Genomic DNA, 14825 nt, shown 5'->3' with positions numbered 1-14825 from the left:
CTCTCCCCTGCTGGCTTTCGAAAGGTCTGTGCAGCCACAGGAGCAGATATGATTCCTGAATGATCTCTGAGTGTACTCTGTGGCTGGTGAAGCCATGTCCTCTAGCTGACCTCCCCAGATAGAGTTCAAATAACCCTCCAGGCAGTCTGAAAGAGCTTAACCAACATGTTGGCAACTCCAGGCCACCATTCCCATCAGCAGTCCTCATGGTGTGTTGTACTCACACCTGTAGAGCTCCGAGATCATAGCGGGATCCCTGTGGGCCCCATCTGGGCCAAAGACATGTGTTGTTTAGCCTCCATGATATCTTTTTTTTTTTTTTTAAGATTTTATTTATTTATTCATGAGAGGCACAGAGAGGCAGAGACACAGGCAGAAGGAGAAGCAGGCTCCATGCAGGGAGCCCGACAGGAGACTCGATCCCGGATCTCCAGGATCATGCCCTGGACCGAAGGCAGCGCTAAACCGCTGGGCCCCACCCAGGTGCCCTTGGATGCCTTTCCATGATGTGTGTGCCCTCCCACCTGTCATGGTCCCTGTGGCTCTCTATTCCTAACACCTGCCCTTCTTTGCACGTTGACATTACCTGCTTGCTCTCCACCCCCCCCCCCCAGGCACTTGCGTTGCAGCCCCAGGCAGACGACACAGAGGGGTCACACACCCCCGGGCGCTCCACGTGGCTGACCCCCCTTCCGCGGCCGCGGTGACCCGTGCTCTCGGGGCAGGACCGAAGTTGCTGCTTTCCCACAATCTTCCTTGTTTCGAAGGAAAATGGCACAGAGAGAGAGAGCAAGTGCACGCGAGCGAGTGTGGGCTGTTGCCACCCCCGCAGACCACGCAGTGGCATCATCTGTCACTTCATCATCCCCTGGCTTCTTCACTGCAGCGGGTAACTCCTGTCGCCGCTCGTAATCGCATCCAGCGCCACTTGCCACGGCAGCTGCCTTCCCTCCTGGCCTTCTGGTGCTTTCATCACGCCTGTCTCCCTGGGTGTTCGCGTGGCCGACCTTCGTGGCCTGACCCCCTAGCAGGGGCCTCTCCCTCCACCCAGCCTGCGGGGGACCTGGGCCAGGTGTGGCCGTGGCGACAGTGGCTCCGCTGAGCGCTGTCCTGAGCCCGCCCGGGGCTGCGCTCTTCGGTACATCACTCCCGTCGTTGTTTCCTCAAATCCTTGAGTCCAGAGGGATTCCCGGAGCCCCAGGGATCCGGAAGATGGGGGCCTCGTGCAGAGGTGTGGCTTGCCCCTGGAATTCACAGTCTGCAGGTGGTGAGAGGAGAGAGAGCCGGACAGCAGGCTTTCCTCCCAGGGTGGGTTACAACTGACAAAGCGAGGACGACAGAGGACATCCCCAACCACAGGGGAGGCGGCCGAGAGGAAGGTGGGTGGTGGTGCAAGGCGTGGTGTCCGCACACGGGAGTGCGCGCGTGTGTCCGTGTGCAAGTGTGCCCACTTGAGCATGCACGTGTGCTTGTCCGTGGACAGGGATTAGGAGGGGAGCCGTGGGAAATACAATGAGGGAGGAACAAATTATGCAGGGTCTTGAAAGGTAGATAAACACATGTAGGATCTTTGCAGCAGGGAGCTTGAAGCCACCGAAGGGGAGAGGGAATCAGGCCCAGGTGCCCATCTACGTGGTGACCCAAAGGCAGAGCAGGAATGGAAAGGGAATCATCCCAGGAGATTTTGAAGGTGCAATTGAGAAGCCTGGACTGTTGACTCAATTTGAAGGACCGACAGGAGGAAAGCGTCAGTGTTGATGCCAAAGTTCTGAGCTCAGGGGCATATTGGCACCACCCGTAGAACGGAAAGTCTGAGAGAGCTGAAGACAGAGAATGAGTCCTGTTTTAGAAGTGACAGTTCATCCTTCAGACCTTCCTTCCTCTTTTATTTACTTGGCTGCCTGTTTGGTTGCCAGAACAGATTTGTGTCTGGAGTGCGATCTCCTAACCCACGTCCCCAGGTGTGGGTAACAGTCATAGGACAGCAGGACCAGAAGTTTCCACTAGACAGCAAGTGGCTGCTGGCCTCTCAGTGAGGGCTCTGGCCAGAATGAGACAGACGTAAACCAGTCAGTCCAAGAGAGGAGCCCAGAAGCTCATTACTTGATGTGACTTCAGAGGAACGCTCACATTCTTTTGCTGACAAGGAGGCACTAACTGAACTTGGCCCCATCAGCACACTGGCAGGCGGCCACGTTGTTAAATGGAAACTGACCCATCACAGGAAAAAAAGCGAAGGGCAAGTGATCATTCCAGTCCACATTCCTTGCCATACACCCATCCCTACTCTCTGTATTCAGAAAAAATTAAAACTTGATGTTGTGAGCCCCCATCCTTGTTCTGAAGCTGTTTAAATGTGGGCTGGGAGTTTAGGAACCTTTCTGCATCTTGAGGACCAAATGGGGGCTCCTGTGTTGGGTGGTCATGCCCTGGAGTTTCAAACTGGCTGTGCATGTTAGGGCACAGATCCACAGCCCCCTATCGGGCCTGTGTAATGCCAAACACTAGCAGGTAAGCCTCACTGTAACAAGACCACTCTGTTCACTTAGGAACAGTTAGCTTTTCTCTCCTGCCAGGCATTCTGGAAGTCCTAGATGGGTCCTCATGGCCTCTACCACAGTGAGCAGCTGTTCAGAGCACAGGGTTTGTGCATGCAGAGCTAATCTGGAGTGCCAGCTTTGCTTCTACCAGCTGCTCTGACCTGGGAAAATAAACCAAACTTTCTAAGCCTTGGTCTCCTTATCAGTAAAATGGGGGTTATAATGCCTAGTTCAGAACTAGGGTGTGATAAATACATTATATATAAGGGATGTCCTAGTTATCCACTGCCACATAACAAATTACCCCAAAACGTAGTGCTTAAGGCACAATAAGCATTCCTTATCTCACAGTTTCTGAGGGTCAGGAATTTAGGAGTGGCTGAGCTGGGTGGTTCTGGATGGAATTTCTCAGGCAGTTCAGCCAGACGGCAACCAGGGCTGCAGTCATCTGATGGCTAGAGGGGGGCTAGAGGAACCACTTCTAGGGTTGCTCATTATTCTAGGAAGATACATTGGCACCTGGCAGGACGTCTTGGCTCCTCTCTACATGGGCCTCTCTATAGGATGGCTAGCGTGTCCTTGGTGCATGGTGCCTGGATCCCCCCAGAGCAATCCATCCAAGAGACCAGGGCAGAAGTTGCAACGGTTTTTATGATTTAGTCCTGGGAGTCGCACATCGCCTCCTCTACGTATGCTACTGGCCATACAGGTCAGCCCCGATTTGGTATGGGAGGGGACCCTACGAGCGCCTGTGTACCAGGAAGCAAGGGTCTCTGAGGGCTGCCTTGAATGCTGGCAACCACAAGGGCTTGCATAGCACCTAACTAAATGGTAGCTCCTGAGAGGATTGTGCTCCTCTGCTTCATATCACTTCCACAAAGAAAGAATGCTCCCTTTTCTTTTGCTCTAAAGGGCCAACCATTGCTTTTCTACTCTCATATCTAGTGGCCCTCAGTGCCATGGTGATGTCAGAAAGTCAGCACCCCATGGCCCCAAAGAGTGCCTCAAATACCTTAAAGACAAATTCTGAAAATTTAGCCTCTTCTGTTTCTTTCCTCATTTATATAATTAGACTCCCTCACAGCACTTCTTGATTCCTCTGATGATTTGAATGCTGCAGCCAATCACGACCCACAGGACATAAGCAATTGCTGCAGCAGGAAAGATGCTGACTTGCACTTTACGATCCAGCTCTGCTAGGCAGAAAGCAGTGACCCGTGTCACCCCTGTGACAAGAACAGAGACTGTGCTAGAAATGGAAGTGTGCCGTTAAGGGGAAACTAAAGAAGTGTTTATCAGCAGCAGCTCCAAGTACCTGATAACCATAAGCCACATGTCATGGTGACTTTCCCTACATCGTTACAGCAGATGTTACACATTTGATGAGACTCTGGTTGCCCAGGGATAGGATGGTTGAGGACACCTTGGTGACAGAAGCTGCCAGTTGTTTCCCAATGTCAGTTCTTCTTTTCCACAGTTAGAGAACCCCCAGTCATGAGCTGGGAACAAGACACCTCAGAATAAAAATTATACTAATCAGGCTCCCTTGACAAAGTTCTGGCCAATGGATGTAAGCGGAGGTCATAGACACAACTTCTAGGGAGGGAGCATGTATTTCTTCTCTTAGTCTTTCCTTCTTGCTAGAGTTATGAAATGACTAGAACCCCCGGCGCCAGTGTGGACCATGAGATGACCTTGGAAGCCATTTGTAGCAGAGCAAAAAGATAGAAGAAACCTGGGTCCTTCACTCTGGGCTGCCTGCCTCTAGATCTCTTGAACATTAAAAAGAAAGAAACTTCTCTTTTAAAGTAAATCATCCTTTTTGTTGTTGTTACTTTATAACAAATCTAACCCCAACTAGCACAGCTTCCTATTGCAATGGCCATTAGTACAGTCCTTGCACGCGATCTGCCACCAGGCGTGCATTTACCGGCTGCTGTAAAGTGTCCAGAAATAATCCTACTGGGAAAGAGATAAACTATCATTTGTAGTTTCATGCAACACTTATTGAGCTCCCCTACTAGAGCCAAGGCACTGTGAGGGCTTCAAAGATGAATGGGTCTCATCCCATGGAGCTCAACTACCAAATTACATGGAGGAGGTCAACCAGTAGTAGACTGAGTTTGTTGTGAGTTTCTGCTCTATTTTGGGCCTCCTGTTACCACTACTTTATTTTTTCATGCATTTGCCCTACCATTCATTCATTCATTCATTCAACAAATGTCTGTGAAGAACTTTCACATATCTGGCATCATGCCAGGTGCTGGAATCATAAGGATGCACCGAAGCAGATGTGGTACGTGTCCTTTGTGTCCTGTGGAGTTAGCTGCATAGGGTAATGCAGTGTCAGTGGGTATACTTTGGGTTCTTTGGCCTTTTAAAATTGTAATGACATCATTTCTTATTTCAAAAATTACTTATATTCTATAAATGAACAGCTGAAAATAATCACATATAGATCGGGAACAAACATTCCTAACATTTTACCATTTTTCGAAAGTCTTAATATAAATACACTTTTTAATTTTACCTTGGGATTACTTTATTTGGGGGGCTGATTTTTTTTCACTTAATATCATATTGTGAACATCTCACCATAACGATAAATACGCTCCTAAAACACTTGGAGAGGGGACCATGTATTCCATTGAATGGAGTTATATAATTTAGTCCCCTATCACTGGACATGTAAGCAGGCCTTAATTTTCACTAGGATAAAGAGCTATTATAATGGATATTCCTATAGCTAAACATTTTTGTATGCTTATGATTTTTTATCATAGAATAAATTCTTGAAAGTAGAATTGCTAGATCAAAATGTTGGTATAATTCTAAGAGTTTGGGTACAAATCTAAATTAACTTTTTTTTTTAAAGATTTTATTTATTTATTCATAAGAGACATAGAGAGAGGCAGAAACATAAGCAGAGGGAGAAGCAGGCTCCCTGCAAGGAACCTGATGCAGGACTTGATCCCAGGACCCCAGGATCATGACCTGAGCTGAACACAGACGCTCAACCACTGAACCACCCAGGTGCCCCTAAATCTAAATTAAGGTGCCCCTCAATCTTTAAGTAGACAAATTCAGTCTCCTCCTATCAGGCCAAGAGTTTTGCTGAATTTTTTTTTTTTTTAATATAAGGACTTGGAGAGGATTCCCATAACTTGATGAATCACTTACATCTCCACATGACTCATTTTTCAGACTGAGTTCCTCCCCAGAGGAAAGAGCAGAACTCCTAAAAAGGTGGGAATTGCATAAGGCACAGAGACATGGACCAGGCCTGGAAACAGCAGTCCTAGCAAAGTCCTGCTCCAAGATCAGGGCTGCCTGACTCCTGCAGAACGCGCTTTGAGCGGATGGAGATGCTCACTCCCAGACTGAATGCTCCGACTCCAGCTCCCGGGCCAGCTGGCAGCAGTTTGCTCTAGCAAGGACGGTGCCACGTCCCTCCCTTTCCCTGAGTTCATCTTCTCTCCCCTTTTCTGCTCACCCTCATTCTTCACCATCTGATTATTATTTTCCAAAACAAAAAGAGCTTTCCTAGATTTTTCTATTTATAAAATGATATAAACCCCTTGAAGTGATTTTAAAAGACAGAAAAGGAGAAAGAAAAAAATAAAAATCACCTCCAACTTCTCCCCCCGACCCCAGGGATACGACCACCATTTATACATAGGTGAATAGCCTTCCAGATGTCTCTCTGCGTTATCCAGCGGCTCCCAATTAGTGCTCAATCTCACAACAAATTCGTGTGATGGGCAGCATTACCTTTTTTTTTTTTTTACCTTTCTTTTATAATTATGGAAGCTGAAGTGTTAGAGATGTCACCCTACTTGCTCAAGGCTATAGAACTGGTACGTGGGGAGTTAGGATTTTTCTTTGTATGTATTTTTTTATTGGAGTTTGATTTGCCAACATATGGCATAACACCCTGACCTCACGTTTACTTACTCCAAAGCCTCCCAAGTTGTTTTTTTTTTTAGCCTCCCAAGTTTTAACCATTGTGTGTTTTCTCCAACTCTCCTGCTTTCCTCTTTCAGTATGTGTATTTGTGTAAATAGAGTCCCTTTATTAGCTCTATATATTTCATTCAAAAAGGTGCCGTGGGCAGAGTTGTACAGATAGTGGGCTGTAAAGTTTAAATCTTAACCCACTGCTCACTGAATCTGTGACTTGGGCCTACTTAACCTCAGGCAATTTTCCTCATCAGTAAAATGAGGATTATCATACCTAACTTAAGGAGTGGTGATGAGCAACGAATCACACCATATATGTAAAACACCTGCCACATGGACAACTCATTAAATAGCAATTCTCATTACCTTCCCAGGGAAGAAGTATGGATCACCATTTGAATGACAGTTCATTATGATATCGTGGAGGTGGAGTGTGATGTACTTAACACACATTGAATCCTGTCTTGCCTTGACAGACATTACACTGTCTATCATTATGTAGCTTGTCACTAATGTGCATCTCAACACATTCATCTTTGCACATTTGAAAAGTTGCCTCCTAAGGATAAATTCCTGAAAGAAGAACGGGATCAAGTGGATGCATAAGACGAATATACCCTGCAGATGCGTTATACCAACTTACTTCAAGAGGGAGTTTCTTTGTGCAGGAAATGGGAGCAGGAACATCTCCCCTCCAGTTTCTTGTTCCTCCTTCTCTGCTGTCTGTGAGAGGCCAGGCGCTTTCTAGAGACTTCTACCACCCGATTAACTCTGCTACAACTCTTCCTTCCTTCCTTTCTCAGATTAAAAAAACTGGTTTGGTGTCATAGCCAGGAGCCCCAGAACTTCTGCTATAAAGGAGTGAAATTTTAAGGTTCCATCATCAGTTGAGAACAAAACAAAAACTGCAGGAACTCAGTTCTGCTGAAGCTGTGCACACGTGTGTGTGTCTGTGTGTGTGTTAGATCTACATGACATGTTTGCACATAGGCAAGTACACATTTGGATTATTTATATAGAAGAGGATGTGGATCTAAGGGATTTACACACATGCATGCACATGCATGTCTACATATGTACTGTGCATGCATGTATATGTATGTATATAACACAGGTAACCAAAAATTTAAAGCAGAAAAATATAACCCCTTCTTTTTCTTTTTCCTAGAGAAAGAGAGAGAGCATGAGCATGGGTGCAAAGGGAAGGTTTGAGGGAGAATCTCAAGCAGGCTCCACACCTAGCACGGAGCCCGATACGGTGCTCTATCTCACCACCCTGAGATCATGACCTGAGCTGAAACCAAGAGTCAGTTGCTCAACTGCCTGTGTCACCTAGGCGTGCCTACATGTGATATTTTTGTAACAAGCCTGTACCTTAAAACCAGACTGGGTGAGGGCTGCGGTCTGAAGTGATGGTGGAATCAGCAGGGGCATTTGCAAGTGATGAAGGTGACCACTCCCACCCTCTGCTCCCCTGAAAAAAACCCTCTGAACAGCTTATACCTTTCTTTGACTTCATATATATCATTGGAGAGATATAAGGAGGTTTAAAATTCTTTTTTAATTCAGTTTTATTCTAAATTTCTTAAGGAAAGGAGCCATGTAGGACTCCAGTTGGGATGAAGCTGTAATCAGATCATCGGGCGTATCTGCCTCCAGCAAGACTGGGCTCTTCCCAACAATACGTTCCCCGGAGTTTTCCAGTTTGGAGTCAGGCCCCTGGGACAATGCCTCACAGTGAAGCAGACTGTGCAATTAGGCAGAGGACAGCCCTCTGGCTCTCTGGTTTTTTCAACGTAGTTGCATCTGCGGTTTGTGTCAGTTCTAATAAGGCTCAAGCCATCCCACCCTCCAGCCAAACATTAACAAGGAGATAAGGCGGGAAGTCCGTATTATTGTCATGTTTAAACATATTGAAACATTTCAGAAACGTAATTTAAGCTGTAGCAGAATCCCTGAATATTTCACTGGATTCAGAGTTTTCAAACTTCAGTAGAAAAGAGTAATGCATCGGGAAACCTGTGCTAGGCCCAGCCCTGGTGCTAACCAGCTGTGCGAGCTGGGGCAGCGCACTGTACTCTGTAGTCCCCTCTCGATGGCTACAGTACAAGCATTTTCCATCTAACTCGTGGAGTTGTCACTGAAAGAACCAATTGAAGTAATGTGAAAGCATTTTGGAAATATACAATGCAAAGGATTTATCAATACTGGCTTTTTTTTTTTTTTTTTTAGGATTTTATCTTATTTATTTATGAGAGACAGAGAGAGAGTCAGAGACAGGCAGAGGGAGAAGCAGGCTCCCTGTGGGGAGCCCGATGTGGGACTCGGTCCCAGGATCCTTGGATCACGACCCAAGCCAAAGGCAGACACTCAACCACTGAGCCACCCAGGTGCCCCTGGCCTGGTTTATTTGAATTGCCTGAGAAGATCTAGAAGGGAAGGGGAAAGACTGATTTGATTCAGCTAGCAGCTCCCATCGTCCTCCTGAGCAGACACGAGGCTAATTTTCTCTGTCCACGGAAGCCAATCTGCCCTTAAGTCCTGCTTGGCTCTTGCTCCAGCTCCTGAGTACCTCGAGGGAAGGAGAATCTATCCCACTCAGGTAATTCATTCCCCAGTTCAGAAATCCTCATTATCTGGGAGTTGCTTCAAAGTCTACCCAGAGCCCCCTGCATGGCCAAGTGAATTAATTGCCTCTTATTTTGATCTCAGAGGAGACAAGGATTATCTACTTCACCCTGGCCTGACCTTGAAGGCTGTTTAGATTCTTCCCCTGCTGCTGTGTTTTCTTCTTTCTCTCTCCAGTGAAAGAAAAGTGAGAATTTATTTTAGATGCTGTTTAGAGGCATGTCAAGACTTTATCTTATACGTAGTTCAAAAGATAATCCTGCAAGAACAGAAGACTCAGAATGAGGCTGAGGACGGGCTTCTAGATAAGAGGGACATTTGCATGCTGCTAACGAAGGAACAGACCACAAGGGCTGCTCCTGAGGTTGGTCACTGAGTTTCCATCTAAGTGCTCAGGAAAGCACCCCGGGAAGGTGGACAAAAGAAAACTGTTTCACAGCGACAGTAACAGAGGCATCGGACTGGAGCTCTCAAAGGTCTCTTGCCATGGGCCCAGCAAGGGTAGGGAGCCAGCAACGCTCTGTTTTCCAGAATCTTCCCTTGAGGATACTCTAAAGGCCCCTCAGCAAACAAGACTCAGAGGCATACATTACCACTCTCTGTATTTTACAGAAAGAAAAATTCAAATATACTCTTGTTCTTCCTTTTTGCATCCTTTTGCACCTACATGAATGAACTCTTTATCAAAGCTCAGGTTTTGTTTTTTTTTGTTTTTTTTTCCCCAGTGGTGCTATAGTATTGAAATAAGTTCCAGCACTGTGATTTCTACAGCAAGTCTTTTATTTTTTTGCTTTCCACCACAAAAGGGCTGCTTTCCATAAAGTGGATCATTTTAAGTTTGAGGAGAAAATGGTCAGTTGGGAGACAGACATGGGAAATTTGCCACCCTCAAAGTCTAAGTTGGCTTAATACCAAGGCAGAAACAGGACTTCTGAAGATCAGAACCCTACCGGCCTATAATCACTGCAGTAGCAATGCTTGCCTTGTGGCTGTGGTACATGAGGGTGAGTCTCCAAGCCCAGAGTCACCTGCAAAGTCGTGGGATGCAGCCCACCTTCAGCTATGTCAGCCCTTCAGCACATGGTCCTTGGCAGTGGATCTGGGCACTAGGCCTGCTCTTGACATTAGGGGTCCCAGAGCAACAGCACAACTGGATGCCCCCATAACTCAGCCTACCCTATCTCTCTTCCCACCCCTGGTTCCATCCTGCACTGAAGGTCCATCCACTCCCCCACAAAAAGGCTCCCCTCAGCCATAATCCAGGTCAATCAGAGAGCAATCCACCCTTAGGAGGATGGATCTAGGGAAGAGATCCATGTAGGCTTTGCAAATTACCTTCTCACCCTGCAGACAATTCTGAGATTCTAGGTCACCAATAGGGATGGGAGTGAGAGCTCCGGGTGGCACATCCTCTTGGCCTCCTAGTCTCTTTACTCCAGAGGAGGTGCATAGGCAGAGAGGGTCTGGAGCAGGGCCTTCTGAAACACACTATACTTGCTAACTGTAGGCAAGTTGCTTACACTATCTCTGACTCCAAGTCCCGGACTGTTAAATGGAAATGATAATAACACTTATCTCCCTGGCTGTTGTGAGCACTCAAACATTAGCAAGTTCATACCAAGCCCTTAGAACAGGGAGGGCTCTTAGGGAGCACACAGTAAGTGACAGGCTGTGTTCCAAGCAGGAAACCACCCACCCCCCATCTGCATTCACATCCAGTCCCATTGAAAAGCTCTCATCACTATGCAGTTGCCATGAACAGTGCTCTAGGCCAACATCGTACAATAGAAATATGATGCAAGTCAATAAGTAATTTTAAATTTCCTAGTAGCTACAAAAAAAAAAAAAAAAAACACAAGAAGAAACAGGGAAAATTAACCTGACAATATATTAAATCTAAGATGGTATCATTTAAACATGTAATCACTATAAAAGTTACTATTGAGATGTTTTACATTTTTTTGCTCATAATAAACCTTCAGAATCGTGTTTATTTTATATTTACTGCAGATTACAACTTAGACTGGCCACGTTTCACGTGCCCAGTGGCCACACGTGGCTCATGGCCACCTTACTAGACCTTGCAGCTCTAGATCCTTGCTAGTCCACGTGTGGCCTGCTAACCAGCTTCATCTGTACCATCTGGGGGCTCAGTGGAAATATAGAATCTCAAGCCCCAGCCAGGCCTACTGAATCAGAATCTGCATTTCAGCCAGACCCCCAGGTGGTCTGCGTACACATCAAAGTTCAATCAGCATTGCTGGCTGAAAGCAAACTGGTAGACTGTGGAGAGCAAAAAAAAAATCTCTCCTCTTACCTTTCTTTGTGCCTCTTTTTTCCCTATGGCTTTCCAGAAAGTGCCAGCCCTGGCTCCATCTGAGACCCCTCTAGAGAGCTTTAAAAATATGATACCTGGACTCAGCTCCCAAGATCTTGATTTAATTGGTCCAGGGAGGAACCTGGGCAACAGGTATAGTTAAAGAAGTTCCACAGGTGCTAGTAACATACAGCCTGGCCAGAGAGAGAGAGAGTGTCACAGGCCAGCCCCACACCCAGCACTGGCCTCCTTCAGTTCTGCCTTTAACAGGGCAACACACCTGAACTTATGTTATGTCTTTGAGGACTTCGGAGCAAGGCCGGTTGAGTAATGCAGCTCATATAAGCAGCCACGTCTCTGTAAAACTGCACAAATAGTCCTCATTGTCCCACAGACGCTCAGGAATCTATGCCATACGTGAAAATAGTATCCCTCTGAGAAGGTAAGGGGCTCTTCATTTGGCTGTGGCTGCCCTCCTGGCTACACCTGCTGGCTCAGCTCATACCCCTGGTGTGACTGAAATATAGAGGGAATGCGCAATTCCTACATTTTTAAATAACTAATTGTCCTAATAAAAGTGCCCATGTCCCACATATGGATATTGTTGGTCCTTTCCAACAATTTGTAGACAGTTGTCTATTAATAAATAGATATAGACAGTTGTCTATTAATAAATAGATAGTTCCTGAATCCCTACTGAGCCCGATCTAATGGGGCTGTGAAAATGTTTCCACGTGGCAGGGTCTACCTTCAAGGACCTCATGACCTTGTGGGGACTGGCAGGGGTCTGCAATTCAGGACAGTCCAGTCCTATCAAGTCTCTCAGTCTGTAAAGATGGAAATAAAACCTAAAATCTTTATTCCTGGTACTTAGGATGTCCAGTGGATTTCCAGCACCATCCCTTTTTTCATATCATAGTTAGTATTTTTTAACCTTAAGAAGTGATCTAGCTCCCTTAAGTCACCCGGTTTCTTCTTACCCCCTCCCTCAGGAAAAGCTTTCTGGATGAGGCATAAATGTAATTTTAAATCATTGGGGGCCCAACTTGATAATATTTCCCCACTGTTTTGGAATCCTATTTACCATAATAATGAAATGGTCACAGACAGGAAGCATTTTTCATCACATGAATCATGAACACTGCAAAGGAAGGCCTTTTGGTACTCCCTTTCCTTCCAGAATGTGGGGGAGGGGGGTGTGGATGTGCACCTGTTCCCGTGCTTGCATTTTCTTGCCTGGTAGGGGTTCTGGGAAAGGCAGCAGAGGAGAGAGAAGGGGTGAGGGATCCCAGCTGCAACACAGCCCGTCCTCACACGTTCCTTGATGTCGCCCACTCAGACGGCGCCCGGCATTCCTACTGTTAAATGGTGACTAGAGCTTGCAAAATGTCTCTCTGCCAAGAGCTTTGTGCAAACGTAAATCAAGAGTCAGACAATGAGAGAGGCTAAGGGTAGGGGGGAAAATATGAGCAAAGACGGTTCTGAAAGGCTGCTTGGGGGTAGACACTCAAGGACCAGTGAGACCAAAATGACAGCCCTTGGAGGCCAGATGCCCCAGGACCTGCCCAGGACCCACATTTTCTCTGGGAGTGCCTCGGCTGCCCTCAACGGAAACTGACAGGCAGTTTGCTTCTGCCCAAAGCAAAAAGTCATTTTGAGGACAAATCAGTCTGACAGCACACTGGCTCTTCTGGTGTGTTGCATTGAGTCTTAGTCTGGCCACCCTGAGGACCAGTTCAACAGGCATCAGGTTGGCTGCTTGCAACCAAAGAGCCTCCCCTACAGCAGCCGGGGCTGGAGCGGGATGCAGCCTGCTTGCACAGTGCCCTCCACCCCAGCCCTCAGGCTCCTGGTTGCAGTCAGGTGACTGGGACTTGGCAGGTGCCTCTCCGGCTCTGGCTTGCAATCTTTTATCATGAACCCATTGCCCACACAGCACTCTGGGAATGCAGACAGCAGTTTGGCCCGTGAGACTGAAAATGTTGGCCTGCCATCGGCTGTCTTTCTGTGCTTATCATGGGGAGGGCCAGAGCTGACCTTCAGGGGGCAGTAAGCCCCATCAGGGCAGGTACAACAGGGACTTGGAGCCAATCAGTGGTGGCATGATGAAAAGGCCCAACGCCCTTTCCTCCCCATTTTGGGGCACTGGCCTGCTGAGCCCATCTTTCTGGAAAATTGCCTTTGTGGTCGTGTGACACCTGGGAAAGAATAGCATGTTTCCCCAAGTAGCTTCTTGGTGAAGAGAGATTATGTCAGGAGCTGGGGGGAGAGATAGATGGGCAGCTGGGAACTTTGCAGCCACGGGGAGCGAAGCCGTGCACCGCTCTGCTAGATGGGGGCGAGCAGCTGCGCCAGGCAGTCAGGAGCTGGAAGCCTGGCCATGGTGCAGACACGCCAGCGGGTTTTATAAGACAGTGGCAGAAAAGGGAAGTGGGAAGAGGGTGACTAATTAGGAAGGAGTTGTGAAATAGAACCTGTCTGGGTTTGGAAGCCTGTATGACAGCTCCAGGTAGAGAGAGAGAGCGCAAGCCTGTTATTAGGGCTGACAAACACAGAGTTGCCACGTCACTCCAGGCAGCGCCACTGCCCCCCATCTAGAGCCCGGTGCAAGTGTCCCTGCGTCAGGAGAGGCCCACACAGGAGCAAAGTGCTGTGGACAGACGCAGGATCTGCATCGCCGGAGCATGAGCGGAAGAGGCCTGACACATACAGAAGCAAATGAATGCAAAATGAAAGGATCAGGGCATGAATTATAAAGGAAATACAGCAGCATAGCAGAAAATGTCGACAATTAAAGGGGGAAAAAAATCCACGTTCTTCTACCTCCCTAATGAAGTTATTTTCATCTTGCAAAAGCTGTTCTAGCCTTGCCCACACGTATACATTTTTGCAAAATTTTCAGCGTGCTCAGAATTTCATGCTACTTTTCCCATTTGTCCTCATTCATACACGTTTCCCAGCATTCCTTCATAATCTTCTTATCAATAGTGATTGCTATGAAAGATTCCACCTAATGGACATACCATAATTTATTGAAACATCCCCCTATTCTGTAAGTAGATTGCTCTCTTTTAAAAAAATAGCTCGATTGACGTATAATCAGTACATGATAAATTGTATAGGTTTAAAGGGTACAGTTTGGTACATGTATTGCCTGTGAAACCATCACCATGGTCAATATAGAAATATATCTATCTCCCCCCAAAGTTTCCTCCTGCCCCTTTGCAATCTCTCCCTCCCCTCTGAGTCATTTCCATGGGATAGACCATTATTTCGGTAGTCCTCAGTGCCTCCTGGTATTCACGTCCTGATATAGTGCCCTCCTCTTGAATCTGGGTGGCCCTGTGATCAGTTTTGAACAGTAGGATGTGGTGAAAATGA

This window comes from Canis lupus, chromosome 14 (genome assembly GCF_011100685.1).
Source record: "Canis lupus familiaris isolate Mischka breed German Shepherd chromosome 14, alternate assembly UU_Cfam_GSD_1.0, whole genome shotgun sequence".
In the NCBI taxonomy this organism is placed as follows: Eukaryota; Metazoa; Chordata; class Mammalia; order Carnivora; family Canidae; genus Canis; species Canis lupus.
This window is presented reverse-complemented; position numbering follows the sequence as displayed.